This window comes from Diadema setosum, chromosome 18 (assembly GCF_964275005.1).
Source record: "Diadema setosum chromosome 18, eeDiaSeto1, whole genome shotgun sequence".
In the NCBI taxonomy this organism is placed as follows: domain Eukaryota; kingdom Metazoa; phylum Echinodermata; class Echinoidea; order Diadematoida; family Diadematidae; genus Diadema; species Diadema setosum.
Window position 1 is genome coordinate 20765705 of NC_092702.1, and position 16765 is coordinate 20782469.

Here is a 16765-nt window from a genome sequence, read left to right on the forward strand (position 1 = left end):
GAACACATCAGTGAAAGTTTAAGGAAAATTGGGCAATCGATGCAAAAGTTATGAATTTTTAAAGTTTGGATGTTGGAACCACTGGATGCATGACATCATGTGTGGGCAATAACATAAAGAAAATATAAAGAAAACAAACATGTTTTCACTTTTCTTGAGTAATGGAAGAGCATTTGATTAACCACTTTCAGAAAGTACAGGGGGAATGATACCCTTAACATAAGTCAGTATCAATTAAGTTGATGGAATGTATAATTTTATTGATTTTTTTTTTGTGTGGAATTCTCTTCATATTTTCTTTACATTGTTGCCCATCATGGTCTCTAGTAGTCTCTTTATTCAGTGATTACAACACAAAAAATATAAAAATGAAAAACTTTGCATTGATTGTCCGATTTTTCCTCAAACTTTCACTGATGTATAATGCTAATGTTGCTGCGTTCACTCAATCCATATTGGTCTTTGGGTTTTGATTTCCTTTGATATCAACCAATCATCACTACCATCATTGCTTTTATTAGATTACCATGCACGACCATAAACATCATTACTATCATTTCACAACTGGATATCATCTTATCATCATCACCACGATTTTCACTCGTATTACCATCGTATACATATCACCACAAGCAATATATCTTCCACCACTATCAATACTTTTTTTCATGTCATCAATCCATCAACAACAACTTCACGAAATCTCTTTCAAAGTTTTCAGCATCATCATCATTATCATAAGTCTAAATAAGAATTGCGACTGGCAATATATTCATACTCGATCCCTCCCTCCAATGCCCACATGGCCTAGCACCCGTAATTGAAATGATGAAGAGAAACGATTGAATATTAAAACACTGATTTGTTGGTTTGTTTGTTTGTTCGTTTGTAAGAACACTAGCCGCATTCACACGTACAATTATAGCTGGTTACCGAGCGCGCTCCAAAACTCGAGAGTTCTTGTTATATTCGCAACTTTTTATAAACTTCATGATCGATATATCATAGAAACAAACACCAGGCTTTAACTGGTATCAGATTCCCAGGTGGGTTCATGACTTTAAATGACATGTATTGTGTATAAACCATTTGTTGTCGACTGACACCCAAAAAGGGAAGCCATGCGTGATTTGTTGTCTCGAAGTCGTGCAGTATCGTACACATAAAAAGTGATGAGATATTAGAGCTGTGATAGAAGTTTACCAGTATATGAAGTTTATCAATATCAGCATAGCCATATGTTTACTATATGAGAGAGAGAGAGAGAGAGAGAGAGAGAGAGAAAGAATCAAACCCACAGCTCCGATTCTCAAGTAAAACACATTTGTAGAAGAGATTTGAAACTTTCGTTTTATAATGTGTTATTTGGCACAAAATAATTTCACTTATTTTTAATAATAGTAATCGATAACCAAATGAAAATCATTTTGCCCGATATTAGCCAAATTTAAGATCTTTTCATTAAGTTGGAGCAACGAGCATTAGTTCAGAGTCACAGAGGCTACTTTCGAGTTTGTATGAAATACATTCATAGGAAACTGATAACTATAAGTTTGAACGATGATAGCACCCAAAATATCATGGTTACAGTTCATTATTGAGAAGGTTCGTTATTCAGAAGGTTCTTTATTCCGAGGTTCGTTATTCCAAAAATTCGTTATTCCGTAGGTTCGTTATTCCGAAGGTTCGTTATTCCGAAGTTTCGTTTTCCAAAGGTTCGTTATTCCGAAGGTTCGTTATGGACCCTATTTCATTGTCGGATTAATGAACCTTCTGAATAACGAACCCTATTTTATTTTCGGATTAGCGAACCTTCGGAATAATGAACCCTATTTCATTTTCGAATAAACGAGCCTTCAGAAAGTGAACCCTATTTTTTCAGATAAACGAACCTTCGGAATAACTAACCTGCGGAATAACGCCACAAATGTTCGGATCAACATACCCTTTTTGATTTTCGGATTAACGAATCTTCGGATTAACGAATATCCGAAACACACAAATTCCCTATACTTAGAGGTTTGTTAACCCTTAATTCAAGAAAGGTTCGTTAATCCGAATATTTGTGACATATTCCGAAGGTTCGTTAGTCCGAAAATAAAATAGGGTTTCTATTCCAAAGGCTCGTTTATTCGAAAATGAAATAGGGTTCGTTATTTCGAAGGTTCGTTAATCCAAAAATCAAACAGGGTTCTGAAATGGGCCATAAGACTTTTTGTTCAAAAGTTATTTGGATGTCTATAACGTCCTAACGTTTTTCTGTCGGTCCTTAAAAAATTAGAAAGGTTTCTTGTTATCTTAACGATTAAAAAACCGTTTTCATAACTTCCAATTGAAACTTTTTGAATACGTCGAAAACCTTCCAGAAAAATGATGTTCTGAAAATGTTTTGACAAAACGTCCAAATAACGAACTTGGAACGTTTCAAGAACGTTTAGAAACGTCCAAATGTCAGCTAGGACCCAGATTTGTATCATGGTTGTACTTTGAGGTACTCACATGCGCTTTATTAGACCTAGCCCATGCGATCTAAAAATGATGTCAAAATCACGTCCATTTCCCTTGGTTACATAGTTTCGTGAAAAAGGCGTCTTTCAGACGTCTTCCTTTTTTCTTTTCCAATATACATAAAAAGGCATGAATTAACGTGTAGATGACGTGCTCATGACGTTATTCTGACGTAAATCTTGTCTTTAGAATTGTGATTTACACGTCATTTAGACGAATCTAATGACCACCAATGACATCTTTGGGACAACTTTTATTTGAGCAAAAATACGACATATTGACGTCAGTTTGAAAAGTCATACGACATATTCACGTCAGTTTGAAACGTTTATATGATGTCAAGTATCTGTGTTTATTTTCGTCTATAAGACTTTATAGTAGTAATCTACACGTCTTTACAACGTCTTCGTATAACCAACCAGGCGTCAGAAAGACGTCACAAATATGACGTGTTTTAGATATCTTCAAACAACAATACGACTTATTGGCGTCAGTTTGAGACGTCTAAATAGCGTCTGTTCCATTTGAGTTCCATTTTTGACAGTTGACTGACGTGAAATTGTCGTCGTTCTGACGACAGTATGTCGCAAACTGATATAACTCTATAAAATTATAATTCGTAGGCCTTATTATATGAAGTCACAAAGACGTCACAAAACTGACGAAAATTTAACGTCACGTCATTAATATGACGTGGTAAATAACTTGCAAAACAAAGTAAATTTTATTTCACTAATACGTCGTAAATATGAAGTGAATAATACTGTACGTCTCAAAACTGACTTGAATTTTAGGTCTTAAAACACAAAGACGTTTTCTAAACGTTCTTGAAACATTCCAAGTTCGTTATTTGAACGTTTTGTCAAAACTTTTTCAGAACGTCTTCTGGTGGAAGGTTTTCGACGTATTTAAACGTTCCAATTGGACGTTATAAACATTTTTTTCTTTTAAACGGTAAGATAACACTAAAAAAAAAAAAAACTTTCTCAAGTTTTAAGGATCGACTGAAAAAGGTTTGGACGTTATAGACATCCAGATAACTTTTGAAAACCCTCTAGATCGTTTAAAAACGTTTTAAGAACGTTCAAAAAAAGTCTTATGACCCGTTCCAGAACCTTGTTTGATTTTGGGATTAACGAATCTCGGAATAGCGAACCCTATTTTATTTCCGGACTAACGAACCTTCGGAATAACGTCACAAATGTTCGGATTAACGAACCTTTCTTGAATTTAGGGTTAACAAACCTCTAAGTATAAATAGGGAATTTGTGTGTTTCGGATATTCGTTATTCCGAAGGTTCGTTAATCCGAAAATCAAATAGGGTATGTTATTCCGAACATTTGTGACGTTATTTCGCAGGTTAGTTATTCCGAAGGTTCGTTTATACGAAAAAAATAGGGTTCGCTTTCTGAAGGCTCGTTTATTCGAAAATGAAATAGGGTTAGTTATTCCGAAGGTTCGCTAATCCGAACATAAAATAGGGTTCGTTATTCCGAAGGTTCATTGATCTGACAATGAAATAGGGTCCATAACGAACCTTCGGAATAACGAGCTTTGTTTCATTTTCGGATTAACGAACCTTCGGAATAACGAATCTTTGGAAGAACGAACCTTCGGAATAAAGAACCTTCTGAATAACGAACCTTCTCAATAACGAACTGTAACCATGATATTTTGGGTGCTATCATCGTTCAAACTTATAGTTATCAGTTTCCTATGAATGTATTTCATACAAACTCGAAAGTAGCCTCTGTGACTCTGAACTAATGCTCGTTGCTCCAACTTAATGAAAAGATCTTAAATTTGGCTAATATCGGGCAAAATGATTTTCATTTGGTTATCGATTAATATTATAAAAAATAAGTGAAATTATTTTGTGTCAAATAACACATTATAAAACGATCGTTAGTAAACATATGGCTATGCTGATATTGATAAACTTCATATACTGGTAAACTTCTATCACAGCTCTAATATCTCATCACTTTTTATGTGTACGATACTGCACGACTTCGAGACAACAAATCACGCATGGCTTCCCTTTTTGGGTGTCAGTCGACAACAAATGGTTTATACACAATACATGTCATTTAAAGTCATGAACCCACCTGGGAATCTGATACCAGTTAAAGCCTGGTGTTTGTTTCTATGATATATCGATCATGAAGTTTATAAAAAGTTGCGAATATAACAAGAACTCTCGAGTTTTGGAGCGCGCTCGGTAACCAGCTATTTTGTACGTGTGAATGCGGCTAGTGTTCTTACAAACGAACAAACAAACAAACCAACAAATCAGTGTTTTAATATTCAATCGTTTCTCTTCATCATTTCAATTACGGGTGCTAGGCCATGTGGGCATTGGAGGGAGGGATCGAGTATGAATATATTGCCAGTCGCAATTCTTATTTAGACTTATGATAATGATGATGATGCTGAAAACTTTGAAAGAGATTTCGTGAAGTTGTTGTTGATGGATTGATGACATGAAAAAAAGTATTGATAGTGGTGGAAGATATATTGCTTGTGGTGATATGTATACGATGGTAATACGAGTGATAATCGTGGTGATGATGATAAGATGATATCCAGTTGTGAAATGATAGTAATGATGTTTATGGTCGTGCATGGTAATCTAATAAAAGCAATGATGGTAGTGATGATTGGTTGATATCAAAGGAAATCAAAACCCAAAGACCAATATGGATTGAGTGAACGCAGCAACATTAGCATTATACATCAGTGAAAGTTTGAGGAAAAATCGGACAATCAATGCAAAGTTTTTCATTTTTATATTTTTTGTGTTGTAATCACTGAATAAAGAGACTACTAGAGACCATGATGGGCAACAATGTAAAGAAAATATGAAGAGAATTCCACCAAAAAAAAAAATCAATAAAATTATACATTCCATCAACTTAATTGATACTGACTTATGTTAAGGGTATCATTCCCCCTATACTTTCTGAAAGTGGTTAATCACATGCTCTTCCATTACTCAAGAAAAGTGAAAACATGTTTGTTTTCTTTATATTTTCTTTATGTTATTGCCCACACGATGTCATGCATCCAGTGGTTCCAACATCCAAACGTTAAAAATTTATAACTTTTGCATCGATTGCCCGATTTTCCTTAAACTTTCACTGATGTGTTCTACTAATGTTGCCGCTTTCACTCAATCCACATTTCTTTTTGGGTTTTGGTTTCCTGCAATGATGATCGTGATGGTAGAGGTGACGATGGTAAGTGATGAGAAGGACTATAGGTTGGCAATGATAAAGTGAACATCAAAAAATTATTGATAGAGCAATTCAAACCGTGATACTAGAACAATTTTGCACATTTATTGTATGGACTGGGAAAATGAATTGATTTTGATGGAAATAGCACATCTTTTGATTTTTAAATGCCGATCGAAAATACCTTTTTAAAGCTGATTGAATTAAAATATTTATAGAGAGATTTCATCGATATCGATCAAAATCGATGATTACTAGCTCCCCCCCCCCCGCAATTTCTCTTCCCTCCCCCATCTTCATCATGGATGTTATTGCATGAGAATGTAACCATATACGTTGATATATGAACCTGAACTAAAAAGGAGCCTATACTACGCCTTTCTGAATCACTGTGAAGTTGGAGGATAAACCCAAATTAACCCAGGAGTTCATCCGTGTTACCCAAGACCAAGTGCCCTCTTCGAATCTGGTTTTGTGGGGCTTAATAAACATGATCAATGTTAACAATAGCAATCGCTGCAGACCTAAATATTTGTGAATTTTGTGAATTTTATTGAGTCTTTCGACCCCTTCTCGGGGTATGAGAGTAGCAAACAAAGAGTATACAATATACCAGTGAATACAATACACAAAGATTACACATGACACAATATACAAGATTATAGTGTATATGGGAATACAAACATGAGTAAAATGAAAATATATACAGACGTTAATCTACATGTAAATAGCAGATTACAAATTTGACAAAGAAGGTTGCTTCATTAACCTACCGCTACGTGTCGCTACGTAGATATAATACTTTGATTATGATTTATTCCAAGCTTCAATTAGATTTCCAATTTACTTTTTGTAAGATATTGATGACGACGTCGAGTTTGCATGCATCCTTACTGGCGCAAGTCTCGCGAGACACAGGAAAAGTGTCAGCAGACGGCGAACAAAACTACAGAAATACCACCTAAGGCAAAGCGGAACGCGATGGCGATGACATGTGAAGTGGAAACACACACACACACACACACACGCACACACACACACACGCACACACACACACACACACACACTCACACTCACACACACACACACAAACAAACACTCACACACGCGCATACAAATACCCATACACACAAACCCGTTGTTATGTTTCTGGTTGAAGGACGGCGTCCCATTCTCACGTTGTAATCTGATTCTGTGGTTAGCAGACGACCATGCCAATGGTACTCTGTATACTAGTAGTATACTGTGTAACAGTACGAACTCAACGCCCACGTCCACGCACATGCGTACAAAAACCAACTGGTACACTGATAGTCTTTGCTCAAGTGACACAATGGGCAATTTCGACGCGTTAGGGTTACGGAAAAAAAAAATCGCGTCCGGTTATGGGCTTGTAATCGTGGTGATGGTGACCATCCCCCCCACTCCTCAGTATGGATTTACGCCGTTGATATATATATATGTATATATATATATACATGTATATATATATATATATATATATATATATATATATATAATTATATTCATTTTGTTGTTGAAATGTAATCAATCTTAATGAGGCCATGATACCATCATACCATGGAAAAGGGACATTTTCGGCAGTACGAGAAATCATTTCCCAATTCGTTTATGCATGATTTTCTTCCAAAAATGTGTCACGTTGTCAAGGAATTTGCAGCTACACTACGTAAAAAAAAAAATACACACTATATTTTCAGGTGCATACGATTTCCATCAAACAACGAATACCGTTCATACTTATAAAACCATATAGAGGGGTCTACGTCTTTGACATTTTTTTTTTTTTGGTGCTAATTTAAATATATGCATAAGGATCTTTCATAAGGACGCCTGATTAGTTGCTGAGAATATAACTTTATTTTGATTCTTTTTGTTCCCCAATTCCATTATGTATTTATAAAAGAGTTTATCACTTCAAAAACAATATTGGAGGATTAGATGGAACCGTCTTAACTAGAACAAATAATGACCTTTCGGATCTTAGTTCGCAGTTGTTTCACCCGTTGCAATACCTTTGATATCATCATTTATCTACTTGCCAGGCCATGGCTTCAAAAACATGGTTTAAATAAAAATCAGGTAAAAAGGACAGCCCTGAATATCTCTTTACTTGTCGACAGAGTTTGTCAAAAATCCATTGTTAATGTCAAATCATTTCCAACAATAATACTTTTTCACAATATTCATGCTAAAAAAAAATCCCCAAATTTAAAAGATGTTCTTATCTAATTAAGCCTTTCATATCAATCTGACATTGGTGCATCCAATCTGACATTAGGATGAGGCGCCTACAATGTTGAGTGTTGGCAGTTTTCTTAAGTTCGCTTATTCTCTGTGTATTAATCGCCTGAATAAATTCATCATTTTGCAGAAAACTACATTCAACTTAACAAAAAAAAAAAAGGCCTTACGAAAGTTAGTGAGCATCTTTGACCTTGTGTTCGTCACGAGTCCGACACTCACGAGTCACACAACTCACGGGTCATAGAGCCCACGAATCATACAGCCAAATAAGGCCTTAGAGTCCAACATTCATTACATCACTGGGTTTAAAGTATACGCAGTGTCGGTTTCGTGGGCCTTTTCTGCCTATACTGTCAGACTCGTGGGCCTTGTTTGCATAGTGTTGGACTCATATTCTGCTTTTTCTGCCAAATGCCGGATTCGTAGGCCCTAATTGTGTCCATATACTGTCGGACCCATATGGACGTGACTTCCCTATAAGTGTCGAGCTCATGGGCTGCATGACTCGTGGGATGTATATGACTCTTGAAATGTATGTGAATACTATATCAAGTGATCGGAATGAATACCTAGAGAAATTTGTGTTGCAAGCAATATTGGTTATAACACATGCATAAACCACGATAAGTTCTAACTTTCAAAGCATTCTATGAGTAGTGCCTGGAATTAAATGTCTATCTGTACAATTAAAGGCTCATGATTTAGTTTTGTGATGCTGTTCCAGCAATATTTTCATAAGATGATTAGGACTATATCTTCATTTGTGACCGCCTTTATAGGTAAAAACCCACAAAATGGAGACCACGGTGAATTCCAATTTTTCCTAATATCACTGAAGACGGTCTTGAAGAATAAGCTGTAAGCTTTAAATTGATATATAACTTATGAAAATAGGACCATCCTAACCCATTCTCAGAAAAGTGATGAAATAAGCGACTGGCAATGTGCAATTCCATTTTAAAAAGGAGCTGGAAAAGAGAATTTAAGTGTGCTGTGCCGAAGGGTCAATGAAAATACGTCTTATTTCCCAATGAAAGCAGCGGTTAGGCGCCCCTGTCCGAAAAAAAAAAGTGGTAAAAAATGTCACAAATGTACACACAAGTAGTTATGTACATGTATCAAGGCTGTATGCATGGTTGTTTAATGTGTATGTACACAGGGTGACCAGATTAATGGAGAACATTCTATATGATATAGATATAGTACATACAGGCTGACCAGATCAGTGGAGAATTTTCTATGTGGTATACAATGTAGCTACAGTACATGTATGCATGTGACAGGAAATATATTATAGCTCACTCAATCTAGAAGGATTTAACCCATTCCAGAAAATTCTAGGAAGTGCTGGCTGAGTGAGGCACTGCCCTTGTAACCCAATGTGATTGGTTGTTAATTTTGGCAATGATGTTATGCACATATTAGGCAGTGAGTCATCCAGGATTCCTGGAATTTGGACTTGCTAGTATGTTCAGGTATGTGGCCCCAGGTTGGAGAAAATTACAGAATGTACTAGAAAGGGGTGAATGGATAGTATATAAGCAGGAGAAATTCTGAGGTAGGCAGAGTACCCAACACCTCTGCTCTGAGAGTTACGTCACTTTTGGCTCTGAAGCGACTTGTTATAGTCAGTCCTGTGTTACCTGCTGACCTGCTATACAAACTGTGTTTGTGGAGATAAGGCCTGGGAGACATTTTGCCTGCAGAGAATTAATTTGCCTACATTGGAGATAGACTCCATATTTTAGTGTCAACGGACATTATTACGGCAAAGCTGTGACGGGCTGGATTCCTTGCTGGACATTATAAAGTGAATCATCATTCAACGCATCAACTGGACGTGGTCGTCATAACATTTGGATTCTGCCCGTTTCCTGTGGATTCTGCGCGTTTCGCTGTGGACGTCTATCGTGGATTTTACCCCGGATTTATACTGTGAATTAATGCAACCTGGGCCTTTGGAGTTACGTCGGAGGAATCATTCGTCGGTGCGTCAAGGATCATTCATCGGTGCATCGAACATCGTATCTGAACATTTTCAAAGGACTACTTGATAACATAATATGTAAGTGATTCTATTACCGATTTGTAATTGTTTCTATTGATCATTATTGTACTGATTTGAAAGCCGATTACGAGTCTGTACCCACAATATCACTGTTAATAAACCGCCTGAACATTAGTTGATTGTTTCTTTTGTGCGATCATTCTCAGAGTGATTTTGGTCGTAACAAAAACAACACCCTGCTATTATCTTGATTTCGGTAACCTAAACGTTTTCAGGAGGCAAATATTGACAGTATAGGTAGAGAAAAGATTACTCTCGCAGGTAGACAAAGTTAACCAAATTCAGTAGGTCAACCAAAAGGAAATACCTTGGTCCTTTTCAAAGTAAACCAATCAGCACTGTTTATAGGTTTTTATATGAGCGGTTATGTTTGGAGTATAATGTTTCATAAAGTCAGTGAAAAGCCGTTACGTTTGACACATAAAACCGAATGGCATCTACGATCAACTACACAGAGAATCCAATTCTATACATAGGAAAAAGTGTTTGTAGATCAGATTTGCTACACATCTATTGTTGGAGGGGAAACTACAGAACCATAGTTATGCACCCCGCTGTTTCCAAATGCTCACTGTCCTCATTTACAACAAAATGTCTTTCGAAGAAAGAAAAGTAACTCTATCCAGTGAAAGTGAAAACTGAAACATGTTTTTCTTTCTACATAATCGTGAATTCCAATTCAATTTAAAGTACTGAGGGTAATAAATACAAAATTGGTAGTAGATATCGCTGTGACTTTAAAATATGATCACAGTTGAAAATACACAGGACATTGCTAGAAAAACATTTTACTGTCACAACATCACTCAAATCTTTAAAGAGTATAGAGTGAGGTACATTGGAGACTTCCAACAGTGATTTACAAAAAGAATGTTGCTTTGTGAAAAAAAAAAAATCATTACAATGCCAGTCATGACTAACCCAGCTCACGATATCATATTCTAACATTCTTTCACGTGAGAAATGTGAACACCATTCCATCTTCGGAAAAGACAATACTCAAGAACGCGACTTTTTCAGCAATAGCATGCATCATGAAGGCAAGAAAAATATTGTTTTACTTCCAGCACGTAAATGATTTCTGTGATTGCAAAATGATTAAAATCTGATACAGAAGAGAAAGATGTCACGTATAAACAGGGAGGCATTACGGAGATTTGATAAACGCCGGTATATCAAAAACATATCTTTATTTGTCTCTGTATATAGAGCTTTAGAATGTATACAGTGTATATATGCATTTTTTTTAAAGCAAGCAAACAATAAAAACTGTATTTGTAGAAACAACAAAGTAGGTCTACTAAGCCTTCTTACACGTTTTACGTAACCATGTTACCAGTATGTCGCTTAGTGAAAGCTTAGAATTACAGCTGTATTGTCAGCCAATATCGAGCAAGTGTCGAGTAAAGCTCAATGTCACAGCCACTGCAAGACCAGCAGTTCATGATCTCAGCTTTATAGAAATGAAATGTACAGAATGATGGCATTTTTGGGGGCTTGTTTATTTTTTTTTTTTACAGATAAAAGCTAAAATAGATTAAGTAAAAAGTTCTGAAAGGCAAAGTTATGGTGCTTGTTCTCATGAAATTAGTGGCTATGGTATTTTATGCAAAATCAACAGACGGAGTAATTGATGATGCTGTTTTGCAAGTTTCCCCTCGATCTGCAAAATCATTTAAAAGGAATCTTCTTTTAGACATAAAAAAATAGATTGTTCCTCTACATTGACCTGCTATGCCGTAATATGACATTGACAACTTTGAGCAGGGAGGTGCTTTTACCTCCCTGCTTTGATTGCGAAACACTTGCAACAATCACTATTGATGAATTGCAAACATGATGTGAAAACTGTGAAAAAAATACATTTATCATTTTAAGTCTCATTATGGTGATAACTACTCCTCTATCATAGTTCATCATTTTCACTTTGATTTAGAAATTAAAGGCAACTTGAACATGATTTACGGCAGGCAAAAAGGAAAAAGAGCTACTTGTGAAAAAAGGACACAAAAATGCTAAGCATGAAATTTCAAACCCAAACTAACACATGACAAGCTATTAAACAAAAGAAGTGGATATATTGCCAAATTTAAACACTAAACATCCATATCAAGGGACACTGAAATTTGCAGATAATCGTCTAGTCATCATTTGCCATCATTAGCTCAGCAGAAGGAATGGAATTTCCAACATCCCTCAGAGCCATAGCCAGTCCACACACCGACATAGTTAATATCCATGAGCTTTGTGAAATTAAAACTCAAGAAAGCATTCGTAGCATTGAAGTGGCCCGCCTTCAAGTAACCGTCGGCGAAGGATATCCAGAAGTGATCGTAATGTGGTATACGAGAGAGGACGTTTGGTGTGTCAACTTTTATCTTCTGTCCGCAATCACCAGCATCATTTCCCCCAGGGCACTTGCGAATAGAGCTAGCAGTGTTTCCCCAACCTCCGATAGCTGATGAGACAAAAAGTGTAAGAAGGGAGTAGGCACGCTGTACTTGCTATAGTAAACGTTTTCAAATTTTATAAACGTCTTTATAGCAAAGTCATTCTTCTTGACAACCAAAGATTGCCTGATTTAACAGAAAAAATACTGCCGACAAACTGGATTCCAAAGGTTTGAATGCTTGATTATAGTGAGGAGGGTGGAATAGGTCTCTATAGAAGACCTTTGGAGAAAATAAAAACAAGAAATGAAAACAAAAGGAAGATATGACTTCCAATATACAAAACTGGCCCGTTTCCCCGGATGACTTGTTTGTATACTCTCGTGTTTAAAGAAAAAAAAAAAGTTCTATGTACATTGTCCTATTCGTTCTCTTCTTGTCTTCCTGATTTTACGCATCTTCTTTAATAATGATAGAAATTTCAAAATTAAGTGTATTGTCGACATAACGTTGTCCTGTAGAGGACGGATGCAAATTGAACAGATGTCTGAATGCGAATGACAAAATTATCTTATTAGCATCATGTTACATATTGGTGAAATAATGTATTTATGTAATGATTATTATAATATTGAGAGGGAGAATGCGTGATATATTCTATCGAATATAGATTCGAATGTGAAGGCATGCTGATACCTCATCGCTTTTCTCTATAATATGTTTTTGAAAGACTTCCAAGTACATAATTAGTGTTACATAATCATGTGACTTTTCCTCAGAATCTGTCGATAGTGTGGAAATGTTTGCCAGAACAGGGAAATATAATGATGATAAGTACATGTATATGGCACAAAAGCAAGCAAGCAAACAAACAAACAAACAAACAAACAAACAAACAAACAAACAAACAAACAAAATCCTAGCCGGCATGACAGGTAGGAATGTACCCACATCCACATTAGTTTTTATTCTATTGATTTTATTGATTCCCTAATACATTGTATATCAATGGATTTGTGTGTGTGTGTGTGTGTGTGTGTGTGTGCCATTTTTAGTGAGGTATAAGGAGAGAAGAGCTAGACCAAGGAATTATCAGACTAATAACTCCTTGGCTATAGACAGTAGTACAAAAGGCGTTCACGTGAGACGCTTTGGTGCGTGTGTGCGGTTGAGTTTGAGTGTATATGCTTGTGCCATACATGTACCTATTTCATACATATTCTGCTGTGCCATGTTGGTCTCACTGAGTCCAACGTGCACATCGTTGTTGGCGCTGACTTCGAAGTCTAGTGTCGTCATATCATCTGTTATTTCCCATCCAGGAAAAGTGTACCGGCGTGTGGTTCCCACATCTGGGGTATGGAGGACACCACAAGCTGATAACAACAACAACAACAACAACAACAAAGTTTCATACGCTGTTTTAATATTAATTCAAAAATCTCAAAGAATTCGTTACATATTTGAGATAGAAGACAGAGGTTACCTACCGCTTCCATTAGTACCTTGACTATTATGAAGGTCTAGCCTATACTACGCATTGGTTTCTCAATAAAAAGATAATTTCAATAGATTTTCCGTGGTTGCCAACTTTCATATCGAAGACGTCATTAAACGTAGTTTTACCCGATTTCACTTTGCGTATAAAAGTGGATATGGTGCCCAAGGTCAGAGTACACATGTAAGATTTAAGGACATCAGAGTATAATCTTGCTTTAACGCCACACACACACACACACACACACACACACACACATGAGTGACGTCTGAATGCATCAGAGAAAATGGCCAGCTTACAAATTTGAGTAACACCTTCATTGGGCCAAGTCCACCGAGCATCGAACGCCTGAGTAACGTCTTCGTATCAAAAAGTATAACAATGAGAGAAATGGCTATAACTGAACGTCGGGATGACGACTTTCGACATCAGTTTTATTCAACTCAAGCTTTATTCTCCACTCATGGGGTAGAACACCCTCGTCAGCCAAAGACTGGTTTCAGATGGATCCATGCAGATTAGAAATGCAAACATGCATGCAGTATACATACATAATTCATTCACAGTTACGAATACAACGGACGAAAATAATTTCAGACCTAAAAGAAAAAGATTACAAACACAATTTTGAAACACAACATATCATTTAAAGGGGGAAAGGGGGATATGCAATGGTGGATATAAATTCCAAAGTTTGAAACGACCCGTGCCCATTAACGTATTGGTAAATCTGTAAATCCACTGAAAAAATAACAAATAAAAATTCCAACAAACATTAGACAGTAATTTTCATACGAAGTCGTAAACGGCGCAGGGGGTCAAGATGTCATCCAACCATGCTATATTTACGTACCTTCAGAGGATGTTGTAGTCAAAGCAGCTGTCGAAACCTCTTCATCTGATCGTGGTTCATTTGAGAAACAAGGTAAAGATATTGTATCCACGATCAATACAAAGATGTTTGCCGAATTGGCTATATCCTTAGCTTCTCTTTTTTTAACACGAGTAGGCCTACAGGACGTATAATGGGTATGATTATTGGTACTTGGCGTACCAAAAAACATTTCCAACTTTTGATTCTCAATAGTTCAAAAACCATAAATCAGAAAACATTGTCATTCATATGAGTAGTAGCTGAAAAGTGTACAATTTAGTTGGAGGTGATTAATTTTAAATTTAAGTTCCAGATTTTCGTCAAGTTTTATACCCTCTGTACAAAATTGAACTTTATACAGGAACCAATGATGTGTATGTGAGTGTGCGCTTACAATGACCCTGAAAAATAGACATGAATACCATGCACGAATACCACCTTTTCAGAGTTCTGCTGGCTAGGCTTCTGGACTCTTGCTCAGAGGCACATGAATGCCTTATTAATAATCCATGATGGATTCCCCTGGGCACTGCTAGTCTGAATTCATGGTGTATAGTAAAATGCATGCTCATGAAAAAAGTAAGCACATGTTTTCAAGTGCTTGCATATACTACATTTCAAGATGAATAAAGACTAGCTGTGATAGTGGAATTTGTCATGAATATGTAATAGAGTATTCAAACCCTGGCCATTGTTCAGGACCATTGTCCGGGTGTTAACCACACACTCCCATACACACCAATTGACCCCTGTGCAAAATTAAAGTTTTGTACAGAGGGTTGAAAATAAAGTAAAATCTGAAACCTAACTTAAGAATAAATCTTGAATATCATGAAAGTGTTTCATGCTTTCATCTTCAAATTACCTCCAACAAAATTGTACACCATTCAGCTGTATTTCTCATATCGATGTCAGTGTTATTTGATATATAATTTCTGAACTAAAAGTGAGAATTTTTTAAACACCTATACAGATATCATAATTATGAGTAACGTCTTCATTGGGCCAAGCCCAACATCGCACATCGACGACTGAGTAACGTCTGTGTATAAAAACGTATAATTGAGTGAAATGGCTATAAGAGAACGTCAGAATGACGTCTACCAACATCATTTTTATTCAATTCAAGCTTTATTCTCCACTCATGGGATTGAACACCCTCGACAGCCAGACTGGTTTTCAAAGGGATCCACACAGGTTAGAAATGCAAACATGCATACAGTACATACATATTTTAGTTACATTTACAAACAGTAACGGAAGAAAGTCAGATTTCAGACACTAAAAAGAAGAAAAAAAGATTACAAACACCATTTTGAAACACAACATATTATTTAGAGGGGAAAACAAGGACATGAAGGGCTTGTGCCGAAAGGGTGGGTTGGGTGGTGGCGCGTCGCGTTAATGGGAACACCACCCTTCGTCCAAAGCCCCCCGGTTTTGCCGAAAGGGTGCGTTGGGAGCGTTGGATCGCGTCGCGTTGACTGGAACCCCACCCTTCGTCCAAATCCCCCCCCCCCCCGGTTTTGCCGAAAGGGTGCGTTGGTACTTTTTCTCTTTTTCTCATGTAACCCTATAAAGCCCAAGCTATTTTGATGTTATTTTTTGATGTTTCATCGTCACATTTGGCACATGGGTAGAGCAACTCATAGTCTACATGACCACATACTTGATTTTTTTCATGGTGACACATAGAGGGCGCTATTTACCATAATATAAAGAAATACATAGGAAATATGCTAAAAACATGATTTTTCTGTATAATTTCTTTATCCCCAGTATGTCTTATCATAGACCAATATTTTTCATATTTGCCACAAATGATCTGCAAGTCAAAGCTCATTAGTTTTTATGGTTGAAATTTCTCAAGGTCACTACATGGAGGCGCTATTCATAACAAAATAAAGAAATACATTATGAGA